At 47.7% G+C, this 11543-nt stretch overlaps 1 protein-coding gene and 1 pseudogene across 4 annotated transcripts in view; one reads left to right on the top strand and one right to left on the bottom strand.

Annotated features, from left to right (window-relative positions):
* The first annotated feature begins 2539 nt into the window (after nucleotides 1–2539).
* Evi5l (ecotropic viral integration site 5 like) overlaps nucleotides 2540–11543 on the top strand; it is a 45096-nt gene continuing 36092 nt past the window's right edge. For all 4 annotated transcript variants that reach the window (XM_057763506.1, XM_057763504.1, XM_057763503.1 and 1 more), the window contains exon 1: nucleotides 2540–2735. The gene's annotated coding sequence lies outside the window, so the exon portion shown is untranslated. The remainder of the gene's footprint in view (nucleotides 2736–11543) is intronic.
* Nucleotides 2550–7808, bottom strand: LOC130871335 (protein FAM32A-like; annotated as a pseudogene).

Raw genomic sequence — 11543 nt, 5'->3', positions numbered from 1 at the left:
CACATATACACATAAATGGAACTAGAAAATCTTTTAAATTTAATAAATATAAATAAAAATAAAAATTTAAATTCTTTTCAAAATAGGTTTGCTGCACTTAGAGGTCAAAAGAGGCATTGGGTACCCTAAAGTTGGAGTTACAGATGGCAGTGAGATGTTGGTGCTGGGAAGTGAACTCAGGTCCTCTGCAAGAGCAGTTCTCTATCTTAACTCCTGACCCATCTGTGCAGGTGCCCCTTCCCTTTTGAGACATGGTTCCACATAATGTAGGCTGTCCTCATAATGTAAATGAGGATGACCTTGAACTTCTTGCCTTCCTGCCTTCGCCTCCCCTATGCTAGGGACCCCAGGTGCTTACTACGACATCTCTTTTATAAAAGCGCTGAGGATCCAGTCCAGGGCTTCATGCACTGTAGGTAGGCACTTCTCAACTGAGCTACATCCTCAGCAGGAGGTTGATTTCATCTTGATGCTCTTCAGTAGAAGCCCAGCACACAAACTGGCTGTAGAATTTTTTTTTAGGGGGAAGGGAATACAGGAATGTAGAGGGGGAGGAGGAATATATTAGATTCATTTTTACCACCCAAGTTTTTCATAATAGTTTAGATTTTCTTTTCTTTTTCTTTTTTCTTTTCTTTTTTTTTTTTCTGAGACAGGGTTTCTCTGTAGCTTTGGAGCCTGTTCTGGAACTAGCTCTTGTAGACCAGGTTAGTCTCGAACTCACAGAGATCCGCCCACCTCTGCCTCCCAAGTGCTGGGATTAAAGGCGTGCACCACCACTGCCCGACTAGGAAATTTTCTTAACAGCTTCAAAATTTTAATGAGTGCAATATAGATAAGAGGCAGAGAGTACAGATATAGATAAGTGTGAGCCAGACATCACGGTACACAGCAGCAATCTCTGCACTCTGGAAGCTCAGGTAGGAAAACCCTGAATTTGGTGCCGATTGAGGTTGCACAGTGAGCTGGAGGCCAGCATGGGCTGTGGTGAGACCCTGTCTCAAAAAGAAATAAATCAAAATTTTGAAAGACTAGGTAAGTGTCAACTATACTCCCACAATCAAATAGAATCCCTAAATATATAAAAAGTTAAGATCTCAGACCGTATAAATCCTGACCTTCCCTATTATAAATAGATTCCCCTCTGTTTCCCCTCCTGTCTCCCCATCTTCAGCTACCATGCTGGATTTGTTTTGTAACCTAGACTGCTCTAGAACTAACTCATTCCGTGAATCAGGAGGTCCTGACAGCTCTCAGCAGTCTTCCTGCCTCTGTCTCAGCCAGCACTGGAATCCCAGAGGCGAACCACCATCCCTGTTGAACCTATGATGTCACCTTTCCTTCTATGACACATCCTTCCCTGCTCCACCCTGTCCAAGACCCAACCCCACATCCTAAAGTAATCCATTTAATAAGTCTTGCCCGCTTTCAATGACGGTCCATACGTGGTCTTTGCCCTCACTTACTTATTAAAAGAATCTAGTCACGGTGGTGAATGGGAGGGAGGTAGAGGTGGGACGACAGGGAGTTCAAGGTCACCCTCTGTACATTGAAAAGTTCAAGACCATTCTGGTCTACCGGAAAGTCTGTCTCAAAAATAAAGAAGGAATCGGAAGCGGGAGGAAGAAGAAGTGGAGGAGGAGGAGGAAGAGGAGGAGATGGCAAAAAATCACGGGTCCATTCATTCAACCTTCAAACATTTACAAACAGCCCTCAGGTGAGCGGCTCCCGACCAGACCCCCCTCATGTCCCCCTCCCCCGCACCCCAGAAGAGGTAATGTTGGAGCAGGTGCAGGATGCAGTCGCAGTTTTGATGTCAAATACACCCAGCAGGAGTAGCCTGGCCTGGCCACCCAGTCCACCGCCCAGAACCGGGCTTTGAAGATAAGCTTTCCAGTAACGCCCCTTCTAACGCCCGGCCCTTGTCTGATCCCGCCTAACCTTGCACTGGGACACGCCCCCTCCATTAGCCCCTCCTCCATTTCATTCAGTCCTTGGCTTCAAGTCCCACCGCCAGGACGCCGAAGTCATTCCCAGTCTCATGATTCCATTGGTCAGATACCATAAGAGTCCGCCCTCCATCAATTTCATTGGTGGGTTAGATGTCAATCTTCCTCGTAGCACACCCCCCCCCTCCATCTCAACAGTTGCCAGGGCCGAGATTTGAGAGACAGATAATAATGGACGTCTCAGCCCCTCTCCTGATTGGATAGAAATCCAGGCTCTGGGTGGGGCTTAGTACCTCAGCTAAGGGTTGCTCAAGGCTGCAGTCTTCCTTCAGAGGCACACCTCTTGCCCATCACTATTGGAAGTTTACGTGTCGATCAATATCATCCCTTATTTTGAGAGGCAAAATTATGTGTCTATCATAGGTTCTCTCATTTCAATTCGTTCTTCTCCTCAGAAAAACTGTAGCCAGGGCCCACCTCATGAACTGGCTGTGGATTGGTCAGATCTCCTGTCACTCTTCCACAGTGGGCGGAGCCAATAGCCTAAGGGGGCGGTGAATTGGTTGACCGGGCCTCGGGGGGGCGGGGCAGCGGCTCCTGTCAGCGGGTGAAATGGCAGCGGCTGAGCCGGTGACGGCGGCGGTCCCCGGGGGCGGCTGAGTGAAAGGGGCCGGGCCGCGGGGTTTGCGGGACCCCCGAACAGACGCGACCCCGGGCTGGTGAATCGGACGACGCAGTGCAGAGACGGCGAGGCTCGGCGCGGCGATGGCGGCGCTCTCCGCGCAGGTAGGGCGGCCTCGGGCAGGGCCTCTCCTCCCGGGGGATGTCAATGCTGCGGGGCCCTGTGGGGAACCCGAGCCAGGAGCGTGACCTGGGGTCGCCTCGCCTCCCGAACCCGCGCTTGGAGTCTCGGCATTGCCAGCTCTGGACCCTGGAACTCCAGCCTCCGCCCACCCTCGTTTCCGATCCCCCCCGCATCATTTCCAGGGCTTCTAGGACCCCATGTCTCTTCCTCGTGACGTCCCCCCTCCACAGGCTCGGGACCCCTGTACAATTCCCAAGACCCCTCTCTAAGAGCCTATACAGAGCTTCCCCATCCCCCCAATCTGCAGCCTCCCCTCAGCTAGCTTATCCCCTCCAGTCCACAAGCCCAGTGCCAAGGCCCCTCCCATCTGTACATCCCGTGCCTTTATGTCCCCCTCACTTGGGTTCCTCTCTTCTGCATCTGGCCTGCACCCTCATCCTTTCCAAGGAGACCAAGCTCAGAACCCTGTATTCTTTCCTTCTGACCCAACAGAAACCCATGCCTTGCCTCTTAAATAGGAAGATTCCCAACTGAATCTCCAGACATCAGCTCAACCTGCTCACTTGGCACCCTTCATGGTCAAGGGCACCACTAGAAAAACAACCACTTCTAGGTCTTCTGAGAGGACCACACACTGTTGCTGATCTTGACCCATCTAGATCCCAGCTTCCTGAAGAAATGAACATTAAGGACTTCCCAAAAGATAATGCCGAATCCCATCCCTAATAGACACACCCTCCCCACCCATCTTCCTGAATGCTCTCCCTCCCTCCCTCTCACTCTCTTTCTACAAACACACACACACACACGCACAGAGAGAGAGAGAGAGAGAGAGAGAGAGAGAGAGAGAGAGAGAGAGAGCGCTGTTGAGAACTACACACCTTCTTGACCTGCACAGCCCAGTACCCTCAACAGGCCTCCTAACTCAGACCAAAGACAAGGATTATGAGGTGATGGCTCTGTCCCCAGCAGCTAGCCTTTCCCTTCCACCCCATTCTCTTTGAGTTGGGACCGCACTGATGCTCCACAGGGTGTCAGGGCCTGGAATCTACCTATCACAGATCTTTTCCCCTTGCCTCCGTCTCTCCCAGCCTTGCTCTCTCAAAAGGAACCAAGGTCCGTTCCCAAATCAGTGGCACACCTCCACCCCCATCATGGGGAGTGAGATGTTCCAGCTGCTCCTGGCCCCAATCCTAAAGTCTGTCCAGACGGATGGGAGCAGCATCCCCGAGCCTATGGCATCTGCTGGCCTCAGATGATAGAGGCTGTGCTGCCATCCAGGGTACTTCAAGGCCAGTTCCTGACCACCTTTCACCCACCACCAATATGTTTGGTCAAAACAACAGCTTTCCCTAGCATTTGGGATCTGCTTGTACCAGGTCAGACCTGCCAGAAGCATAGACCTATTTGTTTAAGGAATGTTTCAGAAAGGAAAAAAATGTGCTGAAGAGGGCTGGAGTAATGAAAAAGGAAGGGGTGCTCTGTTCCCCCCACCAAGTGCACCACCCCCAGCCTGTCTGTCATTGAGCCAAGCTCCCCACATCCCTGGTTCTTTCATGGTTGTATTGCATTGGTTCTTCTCACTCCTTCTGCCCCACAGCTTCCCCATCCTGGGGTCCCACCTGTGGGTTCTCTCTAGGTTCCTGTGGTTGAATGAGGGTGGTTTAGAAGGGATCGAAGGTGGCTTGGCCCTGGCACAAGAGCTGAAGCAAGACAGAGAAGCAAGAAGAGATCACAGCCCTGGCTGTAGTTTGTAGAACTGCAGGGTGTGAGGAGAATCCAGAACAAACCAGCCCCAACCAAGCATTTAGTATGCCAGGAAAGATTCAGATAAAAAGCCTAGGCTTCCTGATAGAATATTTACAAGTAAATTCTGCACAGATTTGGAAGAAAAACTCATCTTGGCTCAGAGCCTCAACTTCTCCATCTGGAAAATGGGGGGATAAGGCCTTAGAATAGTATTCAGTGCTACAAGGGAGCCAGTGAGGTTAGGGTGTGGCCTGATGTGCTTCCTGGGGGCATTGTAAAAGGGAACAGTGAGGTTTAGCAGAACAGACCCCAAACACAGCTGTTGAAGTTGGTAGCATCACTGGTCCTGAGGATCCCTGTCCTTAGTGGATAAGAACCATATCTGAAGGTCTTAGCCGTCTTAAAGGAAGCTGGCTTAAATCAGACCTCAAAGAATGAAGGAAAAAGATGGTCACACAGGGGTCTCCTGGAAGGACTGGGGACATGGGAACTATTGGCCAGCCATCCTGGTGCCCCACATAGAACCCTGAGCATGGGCTAGAAGTTTGTCACATCTATTTGCTGAAAGCAGGGATCCATGAAAAGACTTGAAGGTCACATGGCACGTGTGAGAAACTGCAAGACCTCCTCTCACTCCCCAGAGGACTCTGCACAGATGGACACAGTGGGGTAGAAAGGCTCCCTGGGGTAGGCTGTGAACTCTATAGAAAGTGCCTGAAGGCTTCAAGCTTTTGAGTGGAACCAGCACAGCTTTTCTGTAGCCTGAGGATGTGTATCTATTGTCTTCTATGTCTGTGCTTTGATAGGTACTGATAGATCAGAAGCATATCTCAGTTTCCTCCAATAGAATGTCATGTCAGTGTTTGTGGGTGATGACCCACTGCACTCCAGGGAACTGAGTCAGGTGTCCTGTGTCTAAAGCCTGCACAGCCAGCTTGGAGAGAGGGGAAGAGTTGGACCCAGAAGCACACACTGATGGAGCTCATGTCTTGCATTCACAGTGCCAAGCACCATTTGCATATCATCTCAATCCTCTAAGCAACCTGAAGGAGCCAGCATTCTAGTGTGTGCCTTTGTCATTACACCCTGCTGCCGCAGAAGGCATGGAGGCAACAGAATCCCATACACTGTGCTGCTGTAAGAGCTCTGAGAAAGGACCGATGCTTCCCCAGGGCATACAGGAAGGCATGGTAGGGGTGACTTATGGATGGAGTCACCAGACAGGCATGGCAGGTTAGAGTGTTCCAGAAGTACTTGGACAGGGTCCCAGGATGTGGGAACCAGCATGGTTCCTTCAAAGGATATGTGACTTCTTCCGAGCATGGATGAATAGACTTCACCCTTCAGGCCAGAATATACCAGATGTAATCCGCAGGACAGACATACATCACCAGGCACTCGTGGGTAAAAAGAGATCATAATTGGGAAGATTTAGGGAAGGTACAAACTACATCATCTCGAGGAAAGTCAAAGTCAAGCAGCAGGAGGAAGGAGATTGTTGAGCTAACATGCTCCCCCTGCCACCCCATCCCTCAAAGGGACATTCCGGTGCCCTTTTGCTATAATTTGCCTCCACTTTACTGTTATTTCTCAGCATGTATCAATGTTCTTCTGAAATATTTTGTTTGTAGGCGGCATGGTGGGTGTATTAGGTATTTCACATATACGTAAATGCACATGTATACGTCTGCACATGTGGAGTACAGGGGTCAACCTTGGGTTCATTCCTCAGTATCTGTTCACCTTGGCTTCTTTGCTTGTTTTTTATTTGATGTCTATGATATTTTGCCTGCATGTGTACATAGGCACACATGCATATCTGGTGCCCATGAAGTCCAGAAGAGGGTGATAGATCCCCTGTAGAACTGGGTTACAGATAATTGTAGCCACCATGTGGATACTGGGGGTTGAGCCCTGCAGCTCTGCAAGAGCAGCCAGTGTTCTCAACTATTGAGTCATCTTTCCAGACACTGTCCATCTTTCGAAATAAGTCTCTCAGCTGGATGGTGGTGGTGTACACTTTCAATTCCAGCTCTCAGGAGGCAGAAGTAGGCAGATCTCTGTGAGTTTGAGGCCAGTCTGGTCTACAGAAGGAGTTTCAGAACATCCAGGCCTCAAAGAAACCCTGTCTCAAAAAATAAAATAATAATAGCAGTGGTAGTAGTAGTAGTAGTAATGTTAAATTTAAAAAAGAAAAAAGAAAAAGAAAAGAAGAAATGCATCCCTCACTACACCCCAGGGACCCTACTATCTCTGCTTACCTGACTCTGATCTTACAAACAAAACACCCGCCACCTTTTTACATGGTCGCTAGGGCTCAAACTCAGGACCTCATGCTTGCATGGAAAGTACTTGACTATCTCCCTGATCCTAAAAAAGTAGGGTTGTTGAATAGTTGTTTTTTCCCAGTGTTTATGTGTGGTGTATTGGATGTTCTCCTGTACGTGGTTACATGTGAAGGTGCACTAGTGTGCATGTCCGTGTGGAGGGTAGAGGCTGACATCAGGTGTCCTCCTCAGTTACTCTCCACTTTGATCTACTAAGATGGGGTCTCTGGCTGACCTGTAGCACTCCAATTTGTCTAGTCTAGCTAGCCAGCTTGCCTAGGGATCCCTTGTCTCTCTCTGTCTCCCAAGTACTTGAATTACAAATGGCTACCATCCCTTCTTTGCTTTTTTTTTTGTTTTTGTGAAAGGACAGCCTGACTTTAATCAAGTTTCAGAAAGTCTGGCCTCAACACGCCTTTAATCCCAGCACTCGGGAGGCAGAGGCAGAGGCAGGCGGATCTCTGTGAGTTCGAGACCAGCCTGGTCTACAGAGCTAGTTCCAGGACAGGCTCCAAAACCACAGAGAAACCCTGTCTCGAAAAACCAAAAACAAAAAAAGAATAAAAGAAAGTCTGGCCTCAGCAGAATGTACCAGGCAGGTGTAAAACATTCTAAAGAAACACTGAGGTGAGCAACACAGCCAACCTGACCTGTCTTTTGCACCAGGGGCAGGTTACTGTCATAGTGCTCAGTGAGTGTGTCCAGGTTGAAGTCCTCCACTCTCTGCTTATGGGTTTTGAACGCCTTCTTCAGGATTCTTTCCATTTGCCATTTCTGCATCTTCTCAAAGGCCACCTGCACCGGTGTGTGCTTGTCCAGGCAGTGCCTCTTCTCCTCCTCACTCTTCTTACTCATTCCCGTGGCCTCCAGCAGAGTGGCCTTGTCTTTTGTCCTTTTTTTCTTCTTTCACTTTGTCATGCTGAGTTCCACAATGCCTTTCAGCTTCAGGGGCCTTCTCGACCTGCCCTACGCCTCCATGGGGCTTGCCCACCATGCGCAAAACCTCTGCCACACTTCCTGTTTGTAAACAGTCTGCCTTTTTTAAAAATAATGTTTTATGTGTATCTCTGTTTGGCCTACTTGTATGTCTAAGCATCATGTGCAATGCCTACAGCTATAAATGGCATCAGATCCTCTGAAATTAGAGATACAGACAGTTGTGAGTCTCAAAGTGGGTGCTAGGATTGAACCTGAGCAGCAAGTGCTCTTGACCATTGAACCATCTCCAGCCCCTCCTGTTCAGCTTTGACCTGGGTTCTGTGAGTCCAAACACTGGTCCTCCTGCTTGTACAGCTAACACTTTATCCTTGGAGCCATCCTCCCAGAAGCCACATGAAATCTTTTCATTAATACCTGTCTCCCTCATAGTCTGTGACCAAGCATGAGAGGAGGGGGCCCATATGTGTTGTTCACGGGTGAATCAAGATTCACATAGCAGTTTCTCAGTACAATGTGTTTGATTTTACAAGCTATTGGGCTTCCCTCAGCCATTTCTGAAACTAAAAGATCAGATCTGTCTGCCTTAGGTGGGTGCTAAAGGTAAGGCCAATCTGCCTCACCTGGGCCCACCACCCAGCTCGAAAAGCCCAGGAAGCTGGCACAGATAGCAGAAAAACATCTTCATCTGTGCACCTGCTACAGGAAGCCCTGTGAAAAGGCTTTGATGTTCTTCCTTTGTCATTTTCAGGGACATTAAAATAGAGACTATGAAAAAGTTGCTCCAAAATTAACCTGTTACAGTAGCGGAAACGAACATAAACATAAAGAACATAAACTTTTTTTTTAGGTCAGATGAGCATCTGTAGGTCATAATCCACCCTTCAGGTTTTCACCTGAAGGTGTGTTGCTGCTACTACTGCTGCTGCTGCTGCTTTTACCAATAGCATTGATTATAGTTTCGCAGTGTTTAGTCCTTAAAGAGCATCACCATATAGGGGCAGTTTGCGCTGGACTGTGGGCCTCACAGTGGCCTTGACAGCCCCTACCTTCAAGGAAGTATTCATCAGGAAATAAATATAAGCCACTGCTGATCCTAAATGGGACAAAAGTGGGAGTGGCAATAATACAGAGGGGAGAGGAGGAGAAAAGAGGAGGGGGGGAGATTCAGGTACTATCATTAGCCCTGTTTACAGATTGAAGTTGCCTGATAACCTGGATCACAAAAGGAGTATAAGAGGGATTTAAATTCATATTGCTGGCTCTAAGGTTTTACCTGTAAGCCAAGAGATCTTGAATAAACTCTCCATATTCCAAGAACATCTTGAAGAAACGACTAAACCTGACAGGGTGTGTAGTGCCATTGATAAAGGGTTTCTTAGCATGCACAAAGCATTGGATTCAGCCCCCAGCATGAGAAAAAACAGGCTTAGTGGCTGCTTAGTTTCATTTCTGTTGGTGGGATAATGTACCATCGTCAGAAATTTGAAAGATGGCCCAGCAGTTAGGAGTACCTGCTGCTGTGTATACAAACCAAGTTCAGTTCCCAGCGCTAATGTTGCAGGGCTCACAACTACTTGTAACTCCAGCTCTGGGGATATGACTCTTTTCTGGCCTCCAGGGGTACTGACATTCACATACATATACCCACACAGAGACACAAATACACATAATTAAAAATAAGATGAATTTCATTGGGCATGGTAGCACAGGCCCTTAATCCCAGCACTTGGGAGCCAAAGCCTGGTAGGATCTCTGAGTTTGAGGCCAGCCTGGTTGTCTACCCAGCTAGTTCCAGAACAGTCAAAGCTACAAAAGGAAGCCCTGTCCTCAAAGTCCAAAATAAATTTTTAAAAATTAAAGGTTGGGGGTTCCAAGATAGGGTATCTCTGTGTAGCCCTGACTGTCCTGTTACTCTTTAAATTAGGCTGGCCTCAAACTCAGAGATTCTCCTGCCTCTGCCTCCCAAGTGCTGGGTTTAAAGGCATGTGCCACCACCATCTGGCAATAAAATGAATTTTTAGAGGAATACCCTGACCAAAAATAATTTGAGGAAGGAAGGGTTTATTTTAGCTTACAATTCCAAGTTATAGTTCATCAGGAAGTTGAGGCAAGAGCTTAGATGGTTAGTTACTGTCAAGAGCAAAGAGTAAAGACTACTCATGCTGTCTACTGCTTGACTTTCGCTTAGCAAGATTTCTTCACTCTCCTGGATTCCAGGGCCCAGCATAGGGAAAAGTGTCACCCACAGTGAGCTGAATCAGTAGCAGTCAAGACAGTCCAGCTGGGCAGTGGGGGCACAGGCCTTTGGCAGACAATGCAGGCAGATCTCTGTGAGTTCAAGGCAGCCTGACCTACAGAGTTAACTCCCGGACATCCAGGGCTTTGCAGATAAATCCCGTCTCGAAAGAAAGAAAGAAAGAAAGAAAGAAAGAAAGAAAGAAAGAAAGAAAGAAAGAAAGAAAGAAAGAAAGAAAGAAAGAAAGAAAGAAAGAGAAAAGAAAAGAAAAGAAAAGAAAAGAAAAGAAAAGAAAAGAAAAGAAAGAAAAGAAATCAAGACAAGCCCCAATAGATATGCCCACAGGCCAACTTGATCTAGATAATTTCAAAATTGAGACACTCCTTCCTAGTGGTTCTAGATTACAGGAAGCTGACATTTAAAACTAACCAGCATTGTGGTCTACAGCTGTCATCCCAGCAGGCAATAATCCTCTACAGATGATCAGGAGTTCAAGGTCATCCTTATCCACATATCAAGTTTGAGGCCAGCTGGAGCTACACGTGATCTATCTCAAAAAACAAAACAAAAAACTTAAAAATAGCTGAAAATGGGGATGAGAAGAAAGCAATCGCCAATGCTGTCCTTGTTGTCCCAGGGACTATGTGGCCTACCCTTTGCCAAACAAAAGAACCTGGAACCCAGCCAGACCATTGCCCCAGGACTTGATGGTCTGCTAGCCAGTTTGGGAAAATTGCAATCAGGTGGTACTTTTCAAAGCTTCAGATCCTGAACTGAATCTTTGTTCCCAGTGTTCATGGGAGAGAGGGGATCTGACATGAGGAAAGAAACCAAAAGGAAATTCGGGGCCTTTATTCCTGCTTGTAATGTCATGCACTCCATAGAAGATGCTCACTTAGGCTGGCTCACTGTGCTGAAAAACAATGACTGTCACTTACCAAGTGCCAGCTGCACTCAGTATTTTACATATATCAATTCTCTCTGGGTTGCTTCTTTTGTTTTGTTTTGATTTTCAAGACAGTTTCTCTGTGTAGCCCTGGCCATCCCAAAATTCTGTGGACCAGGCTGACCTTGAACTCAGAGATTTGCCTGTCTCTGCCTCCTGAGTGCTGGAATTAAAGGTGTGAGCCACCACTATGCACAGCTTTGTTTTTTGGTTTGGTCTTTCTTTCCTTCCCTTCCCTTTCCTTCCCTTCCCTTTCCTTCCCTTCCCTTTCCTTCCCTTCTTTCCTTCCCTTCTTCCCTTCTTTCCTTCCCTTCTTTCCTTCCCTTCCCTTCCCTTCCCTCCCCTCCCCTCCCCTCCCCTCCCCTCCCTTCCTTCCTTCCTTCCTTCCTTCCTTCCTTCTTTTTTTTTTCTTGCTGATTTTTTTTATTAATTAATCCTTCCTTCTTTCTTTGAGATAGGAGAGGGTCTCATATTAGCCCTAAACTCCCAATGTAGCTGAAACTGGCCTAAACTCCTGGTTTTCCGGCCTCTACATCCTGAGTGCTAAAATATGAAATGACAAGCACCTGATTGGGTGGGGGGTGTTCAAGTG

Source organism: Chionomys nivalis, chromosome 3, assembly GCF_950005125.1.
Source record: "Chionomys nivalis chromosome 3, mChiNiv1.1, whole genome shotgun sequence".
In the NCBI taxonomy this organism is placed as follows: domain Eukaryota; kingdom Metazoa; phylum Chordata; class Mammalia; order Rodentia; family Cricetidae; genus Chionomys; species Chionomys nivalis.
The sequence above is the reverse complement of the archived record's forward strand: the minus strand, read 5'-3'. Positions and strand labels throughout refer to the sequence as shown.